Genomic DNA, 18,984 nt, shown 5'->3' with positions numbered 1-18,984 from the left:
CGTCTGATGATGATGCCGTTTCATGGTGACGGTGATCGATGATTATGATGATGATAACCACTATAATACATGATAATGATGATAACTTTATGATGTTGATCATCATCATAACACATATGGTGATGATGATAACCTAGAAGATGATAATGATACAAAACTACATACTAATGGTTCAATAATGGATAAAATTTTAATTTTATTTAAAAAATACGATTTATTAAACGAACTCAACTTTTAACGAAATTTATACCGGAATGTTAGTACTTTAAAGTAAAACTATGTTTTTATACTATTTTTTTAAAAAGTTAAATATAATAAGTTATAAAACAAAAACCAATATATATATATATATATATATATATAATTAAATGTGTAGAAAAAAATAAAAAAACTAAAATAAAAATTTAAACCATTATCAATGATAAAACCCCTTTACTTCAAAACCCTAAATCGACTTCTAACTTCGCTTTACTGTAAGAATATTCGTAATTCGTATTTACTGTAATTCATAGACATCGCTTATCTTGGTAAGAACATACAGACTCGTCTGACTTAAAAATGCCACGTCTCAATAATGGAGTTAAGTTCCTGGTAGATATCGACAACGATTCCATGAGTAGGATGGTATGTTAATGTTATCTGGTTAATTTTTTTTATGAAACATTTTACAGTTTTGCAACATATACATTCTAAGAACATTTTTTGTATTACTTATAGCTCATTCCTAAAGCTGTTCAACCAATGTTTGCTGACATGAAGTCGAATACCGGCTGTTGTTTGATTCATGATCAAACTGGTAGAACGTTTTCTGTAGTTATAATCAAAGTACTTGATGACTTTTATTTTGGAACCGGTTGGACTGAATTAATCAGAGAATGTTGTATAGAAGCTGGAACATATGTTGTTTTTGAGGTTAAGTCAACATCTATGTTGAACATGTTTACTTTCAAAAGAAACGTAAATGATCAATCCGGTACAATGTTATGCATTCCAGTCAGAAACCGACACGTTCATTACTTGGTAAGTTTTAATTTATGTTTTTAATGATTGTTTCCAAATTCAAATGTCTATTAATTAACATGTTTAACAGGATTTACCTGAGTGGTATGTGATTCAAGAATTTGGTGAAAATTGCATGAATTTGCATTTCGAGCTTATTGCTCCAGATAGAGTGTTGTTTAACATTTCATGTCATTAGGATGGAATGGGTTATAGGCTAGAGGATGGATGGATTGAGGTTTTTAAACAAACCAACTTGAAAGGTGGTTCGTTTGTTGTGTTTGAAGTCATATCAAATTTTACATTTCATATTAATGTATTTCATGAAGATGGCATAGAATTTATCCTTCCTGGTCCAAATCAGTTATTTCTCAAATATCAATTAAGCAATCAAGGTAGTTCCTCCCAAAACCCGATTCATCTTGATGAGCAAAATGATGACTCTAAAATCGTCTTCCACATCAACGTCACCAATAAAATGGTAAATTGAATTTTTAAATTTCTTTTTTATTTACAAGTATATTCGTTTATATAATATATTTGAAATTTGCTTTTCACAACGTCTTTCGGGTCACATTGCTACCAAGATTGATGCCTATGATGGAATGCTAATCACTTTGGTCAATCCCGAAGGTCGTAAAAAAAATGAAACTTCATGGTGAATTGTCGGAACTGAAATTCAGATATTGTTTACCAAAATGGAAAAATATCAAGGAGGAAAATGAATTACAGATTGGTGATAAGTGCAAATTTGAGTATGACTTCAATGAAGGTACTTTGTTAGTTTCAAAAGTTGATTAGTGATTTGATGATGTGTTTGGTGATTTTTGGAACATTTGTGATTTGGTCACTTTAGGAAATATTTGTATGGTTGTGATACACTTTTTAGTTTATTGTATTGAATGTTGGTTGATTAGTTTTTAAATGCTTTACTTTTATATTTTCTTGTAACATCTATTTTGTTATTCACTCTTATTTTGTTTCATGAGATGTATTGTAATGGTGCCTTTTGTATGAAAACTTTTATTGAATGGTAATTATGGAGTATCTTAAAACAAATCAGAAAAACAAAAAACACTTTGTTAAAAACGCTTGTGATACGCTTATTAAATCGTAAACAACACTTGGTTAAATCTAAAAATAAAACAAAAAACACTTTGTTAAAAAACACTATTATGCTTGTAACACACTAATGTACATAAACATATATAAATATCCTAATACGCTAGTAACACGCTTATCCCCTTTAATTTAAATTAAAAACTATGCCAATAATCTATTGGTTCTTAATCTATTGTTAAAAACGCTTGTGATACGCTTATTAAAATATGTTATATATTTGTTCAAACGAGTCTATTACACTTATAACACGCTAATTTACAAAAACATATATAAATATCCTAATACGCTAGTAACATGCTTATCCTCTTTAATTTATATTAAAAACCATCTTCTATCAAAGTGTCTATTTTTAGCCACAGGTTCTCTGCCGTAAAAACTATGCCAATAATCTATTGGTTCTTAATTAAAAAGTAGGCAAAACTCAAAAATCTCCAAAATATTGGCTCCAAATATTCAAAAAATCCAAATTACATTTAACACTCCAAAAATCAAATTACACTCCAAATTATTAAAAAACTTTTTCACTCCACAAATTAATCAGATGACACAATCGAAGAAGAACAATCGAAGATGAAGCTTATAGATGAAATAATTGAACAAGAATATGTTTTATACTCCGATGACGAAGCCAATGATGACGACGCTCAATCAGACGAACTGAAGGCTACTCCAACGAGGAAGCCAACGACGATGACGGTCAAGAAGACGATGATATAGAGACGATGGCTATTGAACCCATCAACAGTTTTGCTACTACGAAAAAACCAACAAGGGGGTTGACGAGGTTACCTAAGCTACGTACCGATTATGCAAACTCTGGTGGTGTCAGACTGATAGTGGAGTTTGATAATCTGGGTAGGTTCACTGGCCAAACCAGATCAAAGTTTGCAAGTTTTTTAGGGGATGTTGTAAGGGAAATAGTTGGCTTGAGACATTTAACTTGGAGGGAGGTCACAAAGGAGCTTAGAGATAAACTGTGGGAACAAATAACGGTTATTCTTAATTTTTATTTGTGCATATTATATTTTGAGAAGTAATTTACCTTTACTGTATTATATTATGCAGAAATATTTTGAGATTGAGGTGTGCCACATGCCTTCTGTGATGAATCGGCTCGGACACCTTCTTTGGGATTTACGAAGAAAAATGTATGCCAAATACATTATGCCGAACATCGGTAAACCTCTGAAGCTGAAGGCGATACCCAAGGGACACAGGACGATGATCAGGCAAGAAGACTGGGATCGCTTCATTGAGTACATACAATCAGAGCAGTTTCAGGTATAAATCCTCTACTCTGCAAACGTAGATTGATCGAGTATATATGGTTTATGTTTTTTTAAAATATAATGAAATGATTATAATGTGTGGTTGAAGAAAAAATTGGCTTCATCAAAGGGAGCTCGAGCAAAGAATGTTTTTGATCATCACATGGGACGAGGGGGTTATACCTACCTTCGAGAGAAACTGGTAATCACCATCAACTGCTTTCTCTCTAGTTCAATGATTTGTTGGTTATGCATCTAATGCATGACCATCAGCTGCTTTCTCTTGAATATTTTACAAGGTCAAAAAGAAGGAAATTGAACTGGATGAGATCCCCGGCCGTGCATTAATGTGGATGAAAGCAAGGGAGGACAAAGATGGTGCATACAAGAATGCTGTTGTCGAAGGCGTGGCAACCAAATTAGTATGTTTTAGTATTAAACTTTTTAAATCATGTTAAAGTCAATTCATTGCCTTATATTGGTGTCAAACAAACTTGAGTCTGTCTAACTTGTCTCAACACTTGATGTGGATACATAAGCGTGTTACTAGCGTATTAGAATATTTATATATGTTTTTGTACATAAGCGTGTTACAATCGTAATAGACTAGTTTGAACAAATATATAACATATTTTAACCTAATCGTTTACAAAGTGTTTATTTACTTATAGTAGTTCATGAAATCTGACATTTTATGCAAGTAAGGAATCGGCAGTTTGACATTTGTTTTCTTGCAGGTTCAGCATGAGGAGCAGATCGCCTCCGGAGCCCTGACACTTGAACCGTGCACAGATGCCGTCACCTTAGTGCTTGGCAAAGAGAAAGGTGAGTTTTTAAAAGGGATTGGGTACGGATTGACAACATGTAAATATTGGGGTGTGAGTCGGGTAAAAGGCTCGTTTAAGCAATAGATTGCCCAACTTGAGTATGAGGCGGTGCAGAGAGATGAAGTGGTGAACAGGTTGACGACTCTACTTGAATCCACGAATGCTATGCTAGCAAGCCGTGAGAAGGAAAAATTAGTATTTGAGGCCAGGTTCAGACATCTTTTGAAGGATTGTTGCCGCAAGTGTCGGCAAGTCAAGTAAGTGACGTATGCTACATATTAATTAATGCACTCGACATACATAACTGGCACTATTTTTGTCACAATTCATAGGTAAATCATGTTCCCAATCAAGTTGGTTCTAACCAAAGTACTAGTGTTGTGGCGGAAAATAAAATGCCAGCACCAATAAGTATCTGACAGTTTCTTTGTTTATTACAACTTTTCATGTGATTTTTCATTTTCCATAACCTAATAAATTGATTTATAGGCCAGTTCTGTGAGAAACATCTTAACCTCAGGTGAGGCTGTGCAACAAGAATCCGCTACTCAGGTAAGCATTTGATAGTTTGATTGATTTTTTTTAATAATTAACTTTCCATGCGAGTGTGCTGATTTTGCATAAGTTAATTGTAGGCCAAGTCTTTGGATAAAATAGTTATGGAAACGGTACTCGCTCCCCATATCGCGACATCTGTAAGTATTTGACAATTCCAGTACTTTTTATAATTCGTTTCCAATGTGAGTGCGCTCATTTTCTATTACCGAATTGCAGGCCAAGTCCATGGAAAAAAATGTTGACCAAACGGTACTCGATCCCCATAGCGCGACATCAGTAAGTATTTGGCAATTTCAGTTTTTATATTTTATAACCTAACAAGTCTAACAATTCCAATTTATTTAATATTACCAATGAAGCCTGTAGAGAACAATGTTGACGAAACATCAACACAACTACACCACACTCCGGATAGTAACGGCTCGAAAAAACCATCAGTAAGTATTTGGCAATTTCAGTTTTCCCTTTAATTGTTGATTGATTTCCATCCATAAGCTGATTCATTGAATGGTTTTTAGGTAAAACGGAGAAGCCGTAAAAGAAAAGTTGATGTATCTACGGATGAAGCTTCCCCAACTGCTGAAATAAAGGTATGTACTGCGCGAAACATTGTTAATTTCCCACCAACATGGCATAACCATGGGTATGTCCTTATATATTGACTTCAACATGGCATATCCATTGTTAATTTCACATGCTTGTTTATAGGTGTACGAGTGTCGTTTGTGTGTGCATGAAAAGCGTAACAAGGTGGCACCTGGTACAGTTCATTAGTCACCGGTTCCACAACAGTTTCATGGAAAAGCAATCCCGGAGGGTTGCTATAAAGTTAGTATTGATGAAGCCATAAAGGAACAAGCAATTGTTCCTTGTGAGGCAGGTGAAATTGTGACTGTTGGCGACGCACGTGGTACTTTTGTTGCTTGGCCAAAACACCTAATCTTATGTGACCAGGAGGTTTGTTCCCTTTTAACTTAACCGAACAAATATCTATGTTCATTTTCATTTAGTTTAAAAAATGAACACTTGTGTTCATTTTTATTCGTTTGTTTATAATCTAAACTAACGTAATTGAACAAAGATAAACGAACATAAATGAACTTCCCGCCGAAAGGTTCACGAACAGTTAAAAGAACGTTCGGTTCATTTGCAGGCCTACTATTTTGTTCTATTCAATTACAAAATATGACATTAATTATACATATTTGTTTTTCATATTCTGTTGTTCCAGCTACCACCACTCCCATCCTCAAAAGAACCAGACAGAGCTGGCAAGAAGGCAAAGGCAAAGTACACAACGATAGACAGGGTGACCAAATAGAAGACAAGGAGCAATGCCAAGAAAACCGACGCCTTAGCTAGTATATAGGTAGTCGTTATTTTTGTATTTTGTAAGATATTTTGCATATACATTTGCTTAAGTGAATATTATTGTTAACATAATTTGTTTCTAATTTTGTTTTGCCATGCTTGCTTATAGCTGTTTTATATTACTACACAAAAAAATAAAAAATAATTATATATTGCCTAATTACACACAATTTGGCCACATAGAACACATTAAATAGGTGTGGCCAAAAGTAAGACAATAGCCACACCTGAAATTACAAAAATTAGAGATTATAAATGACCATTAGCCACAACAAAAACATTTTTGTGTGATGAAAGGGTACCAAAAACATTGGCCACACTTTCATCAGTTGGTTTTTGTTTGTGTAGAGGAACGAGATCAAACGTCATTGGAAAAATCACTATGTGTGACGAAAAGTATGATAATAGCCACACTTTATATTAAAAAGCATTATGTGTGACAAATGGTAAGACAATGGCCACACCAGAAACTACAAAAGAGTGTTTGAGTGGCAACTTCACATTTTTAGCCACATTTACAATAACATCCAGTGTCTATATGATATGTTTGGCCACACAATACATCACTATGTGTGACGAAAAGTTTGACAATAGCCACACTTTAATTACGAATAGAATTATGTGTGACAAACGGTAAGACAATGGCCACACCATAAACTACAAAAGAGTTTTTGACTAGTAAGTTCACATTTTTAGCCACATTGACAATAACCTCCAGTGTCTATAAGATATAATTAGCCACACTATACCACACTATCTGTGATGAAAAGTTTGACAATAGCCACACTTTAAATTATGAATAGCATTATGTGTGACAAAAGGTAAGACAATGGCCACACCACAAACTACAAAAGAGTTTTTGACTAGCAAGTTCACATTTTTAGCCACATTGACAATAACCTCTAGTGTCTATATAATATTATTAGCCACACAGTACCTCACTATGTGTGACGAAAATTTTGACAATAGCCACTCTTTAAATTACGAATAGAATTATGTGTGACAAACGGTAAGACAATGGCCACACCACAAACTACAAAAGAGTTTTTGACTAGCAAGTTCACATGAATAACCACATTAACAATAACCTCCAGTGTCTATATGATATGATTAGCCACTCAGTACCTCACTATGTGTGACGAAAAGTTAGACAATAGCCACACTTTCAATTACGAAAAGCATTATGTGTGACAAACGGTAAGACAATAGCCACACTATAATCTACAAAGGAGTGTTTGTGTGGCAAGTAAACAAATTTAGCCACTTTTAATGTAATATCCAGTGTCTATATCATATAATTAGCCACTCTATTATTAAATTTAAGTGGCCATTTCTTTGCTATATCCACACGATATAGGTCACAATGTAAGCTTAACTAAACCCTATTGGCCACATTATTGTAAAATTCATGTGGCTGAAATATTAATTCATGTGGCTATATACGTGCAATGGTCACTTATAGGAAATAGTCATGTGGCTATTTTCTACCGTTTTGCCATACTTATTGGAGAGGCTTCTTGATGGCCAGCAACTAATGCTTGTACCCTTTAGCCACACTTATTACCACCTAAGGCCACTAAAAACTGTGTGTGGCCATATCATACCCACGGTGTCGCGAGCTTTGGCCCATATGACCTGAACAAAATGTGTGTGGCTAAAGGCCTACGGCCACACTTTTTTCGTGTGACCAAAGGTCAATTTTCACGTAGTGAAATAATCTTGAGAAGCGTCTGTTTCAATGATTAAAAATTCGTTTTCTATTGGTAGATAAAGTTTTGGAAAACTGGTTAAGTTTTTATTTATCTTTTTAATATAATCTGTATCAGATTGTTTCATTTCCCATACATAATCCTTTTTCAATATTACATGTAGTGGTTTTCTAAGTTCGGCAAGTTTAGGAATATAACTTTCTGCATAAGTTAAAATACCTAAAAACCGTTGAAGATGTTTTTTGTCTTCTAAAACATCTGGAAACTTATGTAAATTTTCCAACATATGTTTTTGTGGACAATGAGTCCCTTGGTCAATTTCAAGACCTAAAAAGATTAGCTTTCTTTTTTGACAAGATAATTCTATATTTTTCTATTGTCTTTAAGACTGATAAAACATGAAAATAGTCCTTATCTTTGGAGTTTGAGAAAACTATGATATCGTCAACATAGACGGTACAATAATTTTCTAAATCTCTTAAAGCATTTTGCACATGTCTTTGGAATATTCTTGGTGCTTGTTTTAACCCAAAAGAAACTACCTTCTATTGGTAATGATCATCAGGACATGTGAATGTTGTCAGCAACTGAGACTCTTCATCTAACAGTACCTGCCAGAAACCACTTTTGCAATCGAAAGTAGAAAAATAAGTTTTTCCCTTAAGAGTGTTATTAGTTCTTGCATGCAAGGCAGATTATGGCTATCGTCTTTTGTAGCTACATTAATTGCTTTATAGTTAACTACCACTCTCTTTTTTCCTCTTCTTTTCTCGGCTTCATTTTCCACTAAGAATGCTGGAGACATGTGAGGTGATTTACTTGGGGTAATAAGTTTTAAGTCAAGTAATTCCCTGATCTGTCTGCTAAATTCTTCTCTGTCCTGTGGACTGTACTTAATTGGTTTTACCCTGATTACAGTTTTAGGATCAATAAGTTCTATTGATGCTTTCATCAATTTCTTGGATTTTTCAGGACCAATAGGATTTTCTGAGCATTCTCTTTCAAGTAGTTCTTCTATTTTTTTTTGGTATTTTTGTATTTCAAGAAAATATTTTTCAAGAAAATATTTTTCATCTGGTTTTATAACCTCTTGAGTTATATTAGTACCTGGATTTGTTTTGTTTTTGAATCTTTTTTCATCGATTCTAGAGAACCTGGTTTTCCAACTTGAAAAGCTTTTGTTATCTTTTTGATCAAAATCATTTCTTGATTAAGGTGAAAAGATATTCTATCTAACCATTGGGTGAAAGGCTCATATAGTTGACAGAAATTATTTCCAAGGAGTAAATCTATTCCTGTTGATGAATTGTAGGAATGGGGAATGGTTCTCCTGAGAAATATACTATAAGGTTTCTACAAACCTTGTTTAATTTAATTGCATCTTGATTTGCAACTATCACTTTGATGTCTTTGGGAGTATTTTCCCATAGTTCTTTAGGTATAACATGTTTGCTTGCTAGGCAGAGACTTGCCCCTGTATCTACATAACAATGTAGAGTTATAACCTTATATCCTTTTAGGAAATTCTTTCCTTTGATATAAATGGAATTCGGATTAGTTATATTTAAATAAACTAATTCATTTTTCTTTTGAAGATTTTTAAAAAAATGTATATTGTCTGGGTCTTCATCACCCATTTAAAAGATTTAGCTTTATTCATCTAGGACTATTAGAGCTAATGCTACTATCTGAAGATGAATCATACTTTATTTCAAATGAAAATACCCGCATATAGTCATCGGAAATATCTTCTAAAGGATAATATCCCTTTATTTCTGCTTTAGAAATGAGTTTTACCTTTTCTGGGAACTTCTGTCTGTTAGGACATTCGTTGGCATAATGTCCCTCTGTAAGGTCCCGTTACCGGTGTCTCACATTGGACGTTGGATTTACTCATAAACGTAGTTCTACACATCATAGTTAATTAAAACATTCGCGGAATATTAAAACTTCAGCTAAATTATTACACAGCTTTCAAATATAGTCATAACAAACATTCAAAGTAGTTTAAACATAAAACTTAGTCTTTAAAATAACATAACATTTCCTTGAGATGCCAACATCTTCAATTCTATGCCATGTGTTTCCCCTCAAGCGAGCTGCCTCATCCTACTCACATGCATGCATACTAAAAGTCAGCTATGCTGAGTGAGTTCTAGTTAATCAGGTAATCGTACAATACATTCACATATTCTTACATACGCATCCGAAGATACATATTATATTATCTGCTTACCTTTCTGTCATACATACATTATCATATACATTCTTTATTTCTTTCATTCTTTTCTTTTCTTTCATACTTTATATTAAATCCTACTTTACATTATTCTATTCTGCCTCGAGAATTATAGGGGCTCGGTTCCCTTTTCTGCCTCGAGTATTATTAGGGCTCGATTCCCTTTTCTGCCTCAAGAATTATTAGGGCTCGGTTCCCTTTCTGCTTCGAGAATTATTAGGGCTCGGTTCCCTTTCTGCCTCAAGTATTATTAGGACCCAATTTCCTTTCTTCTATACAACCTTACCATACCTGTATATTCATTCATAATCGTAACTTTCATACATGCATTTATATATCATTCATACTTTATATATATCATTCATATCATCAACTATCACCCGACGGTACATGCAATATCCGAAGATCGTTCACGCACCGTCAAGCATCATTCATACATAATCATATAAGGGATACACTTACCACTTAAGGTATGTGTATTAACTAATCACACCGAGTATGCACATAGCCCCGAAAACATAACAAGGAATGGGGCTAGAAACTCACCTGGATCTTGTTTCTTTCTCCGTTAACTGTTAATCCTTTCATTAACTGAGCTCGGCTAACTGTATATTAATTACATGCGTCAATACTTGTTCAATCGTATTATTCATATTTTAGCCTAAGTCTGGTCTGATATAATGGACATGTTTTAGATTACATTTAACTTAGAATATTTCACTCCCTAAACCTTCATGTGTTCAAGTACTTTGTATTGTATTGTGTTCCCTTCTTTCTTTCTTTAGTATTCCTCTCTTTCTTTCTTTATTCTTTTGTGTTCATTTACTATATCCTAAGTTGATCTTTCCTTCTTTCTGTTAATACAACCTTGTATAAATCAAATGGGTCATCGTATTCAGGTTCTAGCATGTGATCAAACATATTGTAATCGAACATAAATTGTGATCGACCATAAGCTTGTAATTGGATACAAGTAATCGACTCATGTAATAATCGGTCTTACATGGATGCACATAATATAAATGTATTCGAGTTTAAATATGTGATCGAATCATTTTGAACTCGAGTATATTGTGATCGATAGTCCAAAGTAATCGAATATATATATATATGTTGCAATCGGGTATCTTGATTTGTAAGCGATAAGGCCAAGTAAGCGGGCGTAACTTATGATCGAATGCCAATGTAAGCGAACTTGAAAAGTAACATACAAGTTGTATGCGAATAAGTTCATTCTGATCGTGCCCCTATTGTAATCGAATTCAATGTATCTGAGCATAAAGTGATCGATTTAGAGATTGTGATCGAGTTAAATGTATGAGACTGGTATTGTAAGCGACCATCATTGTAATCGATCCAATTTTATGCGAAAAGTCCAATGTAAGCTACTTTGGAGATTGTAAGCGAACGGGCTGAGTTTATTTGAATATTAAGTCACGGCTCGGTCCTTTATTATCGTTATCTTTACTCGTTTAAACCCTAACATCTTGCCAAAGCTCGGTATGGACTCATAATTGTTTCCCTGACCATTTTCGGCCAAAACTTACCCGATTAACCATAACGTTTAGACCTTTGTGGCTAAAACGTTCAAAACTATATCTAGGGTTCATTTTATGAACCGTTCATAACCAATAGATTTTTAAGTGCATTTTAACATCAAGTTTGCTACTTTAGGGTTTGTTTATACTCGATCTACTCTATGTTTAAGTTTCATGGCTAACCGTCCATAAAATCACCATCTTTAATGACAAAGAACATACCTTTAGACGTTGGTTAGGTCGCGGTTTAGCTCGGTTATAACTTTAATATTGTATCTTGCTTGTATGTTCATGATCTATCAAGGATCAACGTTTGTTTGGCCTTGGATCTCTCTCTTTCTCTCACGGCCGAACGCGGTGTGTTGTTTGTGTGAGTTTTGAGTGTGTAGACAAATATGGAAAGATGGAATGAGGATTTAGGGTTTTAGGGAGGTTTAAGGGAGTATTTATACTCTCTTAAGCCCATGGACCTAAAACCCATCCCATCCTTTATTCCATCTTAATTATCCAAGTTCATACTTCTTTCTTTTATTTAATCTTAATTAAATATTAACACACATTTCAAAACATAAACTTTCTTTTATTAATTATTATAAATTTAGGATGTTACACCCTCTTCAGAGCATATCCAACAACGACATTTCTTTTTTCTTTGAGGACAAACCTTAGGTTTTTCTTTTGACAAGTATTTTCCAGGGATGAATTTTCTTTTCTTAGGTTTCCAAAACCTTCTTTTGGTTTTGTATTTTCTTTTATATTTCTTTTTGAAATATTTTTTGTTTTTCTCCCGATCACAACCAAAAGATAATTGAGGTGTTCCAGTGAGTTTATTGCAACAACTTTTGTTAAATTTCTTTAACTGATTTTGCTTGTTGGAAAAGTCGCAGTAAACATCAATTTCTTCCTTAACAATTTTGTAGCAAATCCTAGTGAGTGCATTGTTAAGTTGTTCTTTTCCTCATTCCATCGTTCTTGTAACATTCGTCAATTTTCGGACCCGGAAACCCGACTCGTTTAAATTTCTTTCTTTCTTTTATTTTTTTATATTTTTTTTCTTTCTTTGTGTTATTTTATTTTCCGGACTATCGTTATTTAATAAACTCAAGAATTTGTTAATTCATTCGATCATTGATAAGTTATTTCACCTCCCACCACTCGATTTTAGTTTCATTTATATTAAACTAGTACGTTTAGCCCCTAAGCTAACATTTATCCACTTACGCACCTAATCCTAGAGTTTAGGGACTAAATTTCAAAATTATCAAAACAATTTTCCCTCCTTTCTCCCTTCCCGTCATCACCTCCGACCCCCCCTGTAAGTCTCGAATCTAGATCACTACAATATGATATCAACCAAACGAGTATTGGTGCGGAATACCAACACTCGGTGATTCAAGAACACGAATAAGAACGAGTAAATAACACACGAGTTGCTTCAAAACACGCGTATATTATTGAATACGTCGGGTGCTTAGGCACTTACAATACTTCAACTAAGACTTGGAATGAACAACCTTAACCCTATACATCATACATCTATATATAGGGAACCAACTAATAGTAGACGGCCCAAAACAAGCCGAAGCCCACCGAGAACTCTATAATAGTTCTCGGTTTACATTATAACCCGAAACCCAAGCCCATAATCAAGATAAACTAAAACAACTAAGCTCAAACCACAAAACTAGGCCCAACAATCTCACCCTTGGTTTGTAGCTTGGTCTTTAATCTTGCTCCATGTAGTCAACATCAGCATCCTTCAAAGCACCTGCCCAAAACTTGTAACGAATGATAGTGGCTACCATACTTGTGAATTCTTTAGCGGCCGTTTCAAAAGTTGGATCAACAACTATTTGAAAAGTACTAAGGGTGTGGATGTCTCTTTCTCCCAGCTTTAATAGGTCTCTTGGTTCAAAAAATCGGTATTGACCTTTTTCCCTTCTCTAGCTTAATAATGACAGTGGCAGACAAGCTATCATATATCCAGAATTTCATATTATCCAAGGTGCCATCTGGAATCTGGTCAGGAACAGGAATGTGAGTGGCTTTGTTTGTTGCAGGCCACATGACATTGACCATAGTTTTTCCAGTCCTAGGATCTTGAACCCCTTTTTCTTTCTTTAGGAAGGATTCAGCAGTCTTCATATTCGGGAAGCCTCGATCAACCTCTCATTTCAGGAAATTCCAGAACTCAGTACCTCTTTTATCATTAGTTGTATTAGTGAATGGAGAGTTGATTAAATCACTTAAATCCACTTTCGTCCAGGAGCCAAAATCTTTCATCTTCTTGTAGTATTCGGTGGCCCCTGACTTCTCTAGCTTAATAATGACAGTGGCAGACACGCTATCATATATCCAAAATTTCATATTATCCAAGGTGCCATCTGGAATCTGGTCAGGAACAGGAATGTAAGTGGCTTTGTTTGTTGCAGGCCACATGACATTGACCATAGTTTTTCCAGTCCTAGGATCTTGAACCCCTTTTTCTTTCTTTAGGAAGGATTCAGCAGTCTTCATATTCAGGAAGCCTCGATCAACTTCTCGTTTCAGGAAATTCCAGAACTCAGTACCTCTTTTATCATTAGTTGTATTAGTGAATGGAGAGTTGATTAAATCACTTAAATCCACTTTCGTCCAGGAGCCAAAATCTTTCATCTTCTTGTAGTATTCGGTGGCCCCTGACTTCCTTTTTACCCACCACATATTTTTATCCGCATGAAAGCCCCATGATAGAACTCCCGATCGATCACCATATTTACTATTAAAGCCCTTTTGAAATTCAATAATAAACCTGTCTGGATGATCTGACGACTCGACATTCTGATTTGAGTTTTTCATCACCAGCAACTTATTCTTTCCTTTTTCAAGCACATTCTTCTTAATTCTATCAGATTTCTCTTTGGAGACAGGAGGAGCATCTAGATATTGTTGCAGAGATTCCGAGTCATCAATATTATTAACTGGACGAGCAGTAGAACTAGCACCTTGACTCACAATGGGTACTTTAGAAGCTACATCATCACTGCCTTTGAATTCATCTCCAAACTTTTGAAAGAGCTTTTGTTGGAGGTCAAGATATAATGCAGTTAATTCTCCCATATTCGACTGTAGTTCTATAATTTTAGAGTCTTTATCAGAATTACCCGCCTCCAATTCCTGACTACGAACCTCTTTAACTACCGAATCTTGTTCGAGTTCAAAAACCCGACGTTGTAATGCATGAACATCAACAGGAGCATCTTCAATAATCAATCCTTTACCTTTATTCTGAAGATAGTTTTCCTGCATCGCCAGAATCTGGGCAACTTTGTCTGACACACTGGTGCTTGACTGACCCTGAGTGTCTGGGCCAGATGAGCCAGAGGGAATATCTGTAGTGTCGGTGTGAGGAATTTCTGCCTCAAAATCAAAATCAAAGTCATCACCAAAATCACTAGTTAATAAATCATGGTATGATGGCTCATTAGCAGGTATATCTTGTTCAACTTGTGTTTCTGGAGCAGGTGTCTCAGGTTGTGTGGAATGTTGAACTGGGATGGTTGTCTCGTTTGTTGTTGGTATAGTGGTTGTTTCAGATTCATCTATCAGCACTCCAAGCCTCGGGTCTTTCTTTCGACGTTTTCGAGGACCTAGGTATGCAGTTGGATCTTCAGCTATGTTTTCTTCATTGACTTCAGCAACAGACTAAGGAGGTTTCAGAGCAGTTGACTGTAATAAAGCTTTCACAGCTTCCAAAGCACTTAAATTTTCAGTACTTGGAGGGGTATCTGTCTGACGGTGTTCAGTTTCATCATCTTCATCATCAGAAAGTTCGAAAGTAGCAACACGCGGTTGAACTGGTACCGCATGTTCATCAGCAACCTGAGCCAACACAGGCTCTGCTTCTGTCTCAGCAAATTTTCCGAATTTCAGCAGATCATGAAGGCCTCGATAAACAATCTTGGCCCCCTTTCTGTTTTGTTTCATCAAGCCAAACGTACTCAATCTACTCTATGTTTAAGTCATCTTCAACCCACCGAGATCCCCAAAAACCATCATTAGACCTACAACATACTGGTTAAGATCAATCGAAAACCCCAAATCAAAGCTAATATATCCATCAACAACCAAATTACTCATAACACCAATGGTCAGTTCAACAAATCATCCGTGAGAACAGTTTGTGAGACCACAACAATAGGTCTTAGTGATATGTAAACCTCATATAGCTATATCCAGTACCTACGAATCACAAAACAAACTTGAAGCTTTGATTAGTGAAAAGGTTTTGATCTCTGCAAGGAGTATGATAGAAGAGAATCTCGGCTGAGAGGGGTTTGTGATTGGTAAAATAATAAAAGTGAGAGGGAGAAACCCTTAAAAATATTTAACCCAATCTCAGCGGGCCGAAAACCCTATATGGGCTAAAACTTAGCCGGAAAAACCAAAACAGCCCAAATGAGCTCATGACCCATAAGGAGTATTCCAAATCTTGCAAAGCCTTTTAACCCAAAGTTATAGAAAACTTAAGTTACTTGAACATTTCGAGGAGAGTAATTTTGAGGTAAGAAAAATAGAATTAGACAGGGACAAAGAAACAAATAAAAATAAGATCAAAATAAAATAAAATAATTATTTATCCACAAACGCAACTCCTTTTCTTTTTTTTTTTTAAAGTCGGGATCAAATTTCAGTTCTCAGCAAAACTATCGCCCCCTTTTTATGAAAAGATCCGAACATGGAACCATATCGCTTAAGAGGCTGTCACAAGGATTCATGTTCAGCGTTATTATGACATAAGGGACAGGCTGATAGCAGGTATAACATACTTAGCATGATTTTCATTGCATCAGTGATATGATTAGGGTTCAGTTCGGCATAAAGCTTAGATGGACATCACTTATGGACCTGTGGTGCCTCCTATCTCTTCTCAATGCGTATTTGGTTTTCCCCAGATCACCCCAATTTGACTCCAACCCCTTAGTGCTTGATCTAAAGTTTTTGTAAACGCAAAATTTTAGGCTTTAAGGTTGAACGTTGGATTTAGTACCAGTAAACAGACAAACCTTTCATTCGAGACATGACAGGACTTACTTGTGTGCCCCCATCTCTATAGTTCTAGTTTGTCCTTTTAAGCCTTTATTAAAAATAATTTAATAGTAGATAAGTAACTCATAAATAACTCTTTTGTTGATTTTTTTTTTATTTTTTATTTTTTATTTTTTTATTTTTTTTTACTAATAATAATAAACATAATAGCACAATATTTTTGGTGATCAAGACACTAACGGGCTCGTGTATGACTGGGTAATTACTTTTCTGCCAATTATTCGGAGAGATGTATCTGGAGACATGCACCTGTCTTCAAAATGACCCTCCACATTAAGTTTAGCAAATTTAGTTTATATCACTTTAACTTTTACGCATCATGGAAAGCTACCGTACAATATCAATGACTATTCTAGAGCCTTTTAAGCTTAATAACTTCACCCGTTAGGCACACAAAAACGATTTATCTATCATTTTCCAAAGGTTGGATCAATTTTCATTTGAAAATATTTTTTATGCTTCTAAAAGCTGTTAACTGAATAGTAATATCATTTCCCGAGGAGTTGAAAAAAAACATGTGTGTTAAGTATTCAGTCACCCCGATCACTGTCAAGCTTTTACGTAAAAGGCTATCCTGTATGACCACAAGTGGTTAACCGGACCAACCATGCATGGATATGCATGTCCTTCCAGCTCAAAGTTACCGACATAATTTTAAGTGAAAAAAACACAGAACACAAAACACAAAAAAACACATCACAATCGCCCCAAATGCTTTCAATCTTTAGATAAATGGCTATCCTGTGAATCTACAAGTAGGTCACCGGACCAAACATATACAAGTATATGTTCTTCAAACATGAGCAGCCGACATAATTTTAAGCGAGAGTGAAGTTTGAAAGATATTTTTTATAATTTTTTATTAAACGCACACATACTCTTTTTGAATTTTTTTAATTTTCTCCCCCTAAATTTGTGCAAAAACTTTATGTACAAATTTAACCTCAAAAAAACTCAATCCTCAAAACGAAGCATTTTAAGAAAACTCACAAGCACATTAAATTTTGTTGTTCCGACCGGTTTTGTAAATAAATCCTCCACGTTGTTGTCGGTGTGGACTTGTTCAAGATGAATCAATTTTCGGTCGAAGCAGTCACGAATAAAATGAATTTTAATATCGATGTGCTTGGTTTTAGAATGTTGGACAAGGTTTTTCACAATAGCAATGGCCGCATCATTATCGCATAAAATAGGAGTATCAAGAAATTCCAAACCGTAATCCAGTAACTGATTTTTCATCCAGATAACCTGAGAACAGCAAGCAGATGTAGCAACATACTCTGCTTCGGCAGTCGAAGTAGACACTGTCTGTTGTTTCTTACACTGCCATGAGATAAGGCGGTCTCCGAGAAACTGGCAACCGGCTGACGTGGATTTCCTGTCAATGTCATCTCCACCATAATTGTTGTCAGCAAAAGCATAAAGATCAAATTCTGATTGTTTGGGATACCAAAGACCTAACTTCGGTTGTCCCTTCGGATATCTAAAAATACGTTTAACAGCAGTTAAATGAGAGAGTTTAGGATTAGCCTGAAAGCAAGCACCCTGGCAGACTGCAAACAAAATGTCAAGACGACTTCCCGTCAAATACATCAGAGACCCGATCATCGATCTGTAGTATGTTTGATCTACGGGACTCCCATCAGGATCAGATGATAGCAGTGGTATTTCCGCCATGGGAGTATTTGCACTCTTTGAATCTTGAAACTCGAACTTTATTAGCATATCCTCAACATACTTCCCTTGATGAAGCAAAATCCCTTCTGAACTCTGACGAACTTGTAACCCCAGAAATGTAGTCATCTCACCCAGCGAACTCATCTCAAACCTCTTTTTCATCACCTCTTCAAATTCTGTACACAACTCCATGCTTGTGGATCCAAAAATAATGTCATCAACATAGATCTGGACGAAAATCAAATCCTTTCCAACAGTCTTTCGGAACAAGGTTTGATTAATGGTTCTGCGCTTGTACCCATGATCCAGGAGATGCTTGGTAAGTGTAGCATACCATGCTCGAGGAGCCTGATGTAACTCGTACAAGGCCTTGTCTAATCTGTAGACGTGATCAGGTTTCTTGGAATTGACAAAACCAGGTGGCTGATCAACATAAATCTCCTCTTTAACTTCTCCCTACAGGAACGCAGAATTCACATCCATCTGATACACAGTGAACCCCATGAAAGAAGCATATGCCAGGAAAATTCTAATAGCCTCAAGTCTAGCTTCTAGGGCATAGACTTCAGTGTAATCTAATCCCTCAAC

The sequence above is a fragment of the Bidens hawaiensis genome, unplaced genomic scaffold (assembly GCF_021521415.1).
Source record: "Bidens hawaiensis isolate Kalapana, Puna unplaced genomic scaffold, B.hawaiensis_p1.1 tig00039984_1, whole genome shotgun sequence".
NCBI classification, from domain to species: domain Eukaryota; kingdom Viridiplantae; phylum Streptophyta; class Magnoliopsida; order Asterales; family Asteraceae; genus Bidens; species Bidens hawaiensis.
The sequence above is the reverse complement of the archived record's forward strand: the minus strand, read 5'-3'. Positions refer to the sequence as shown.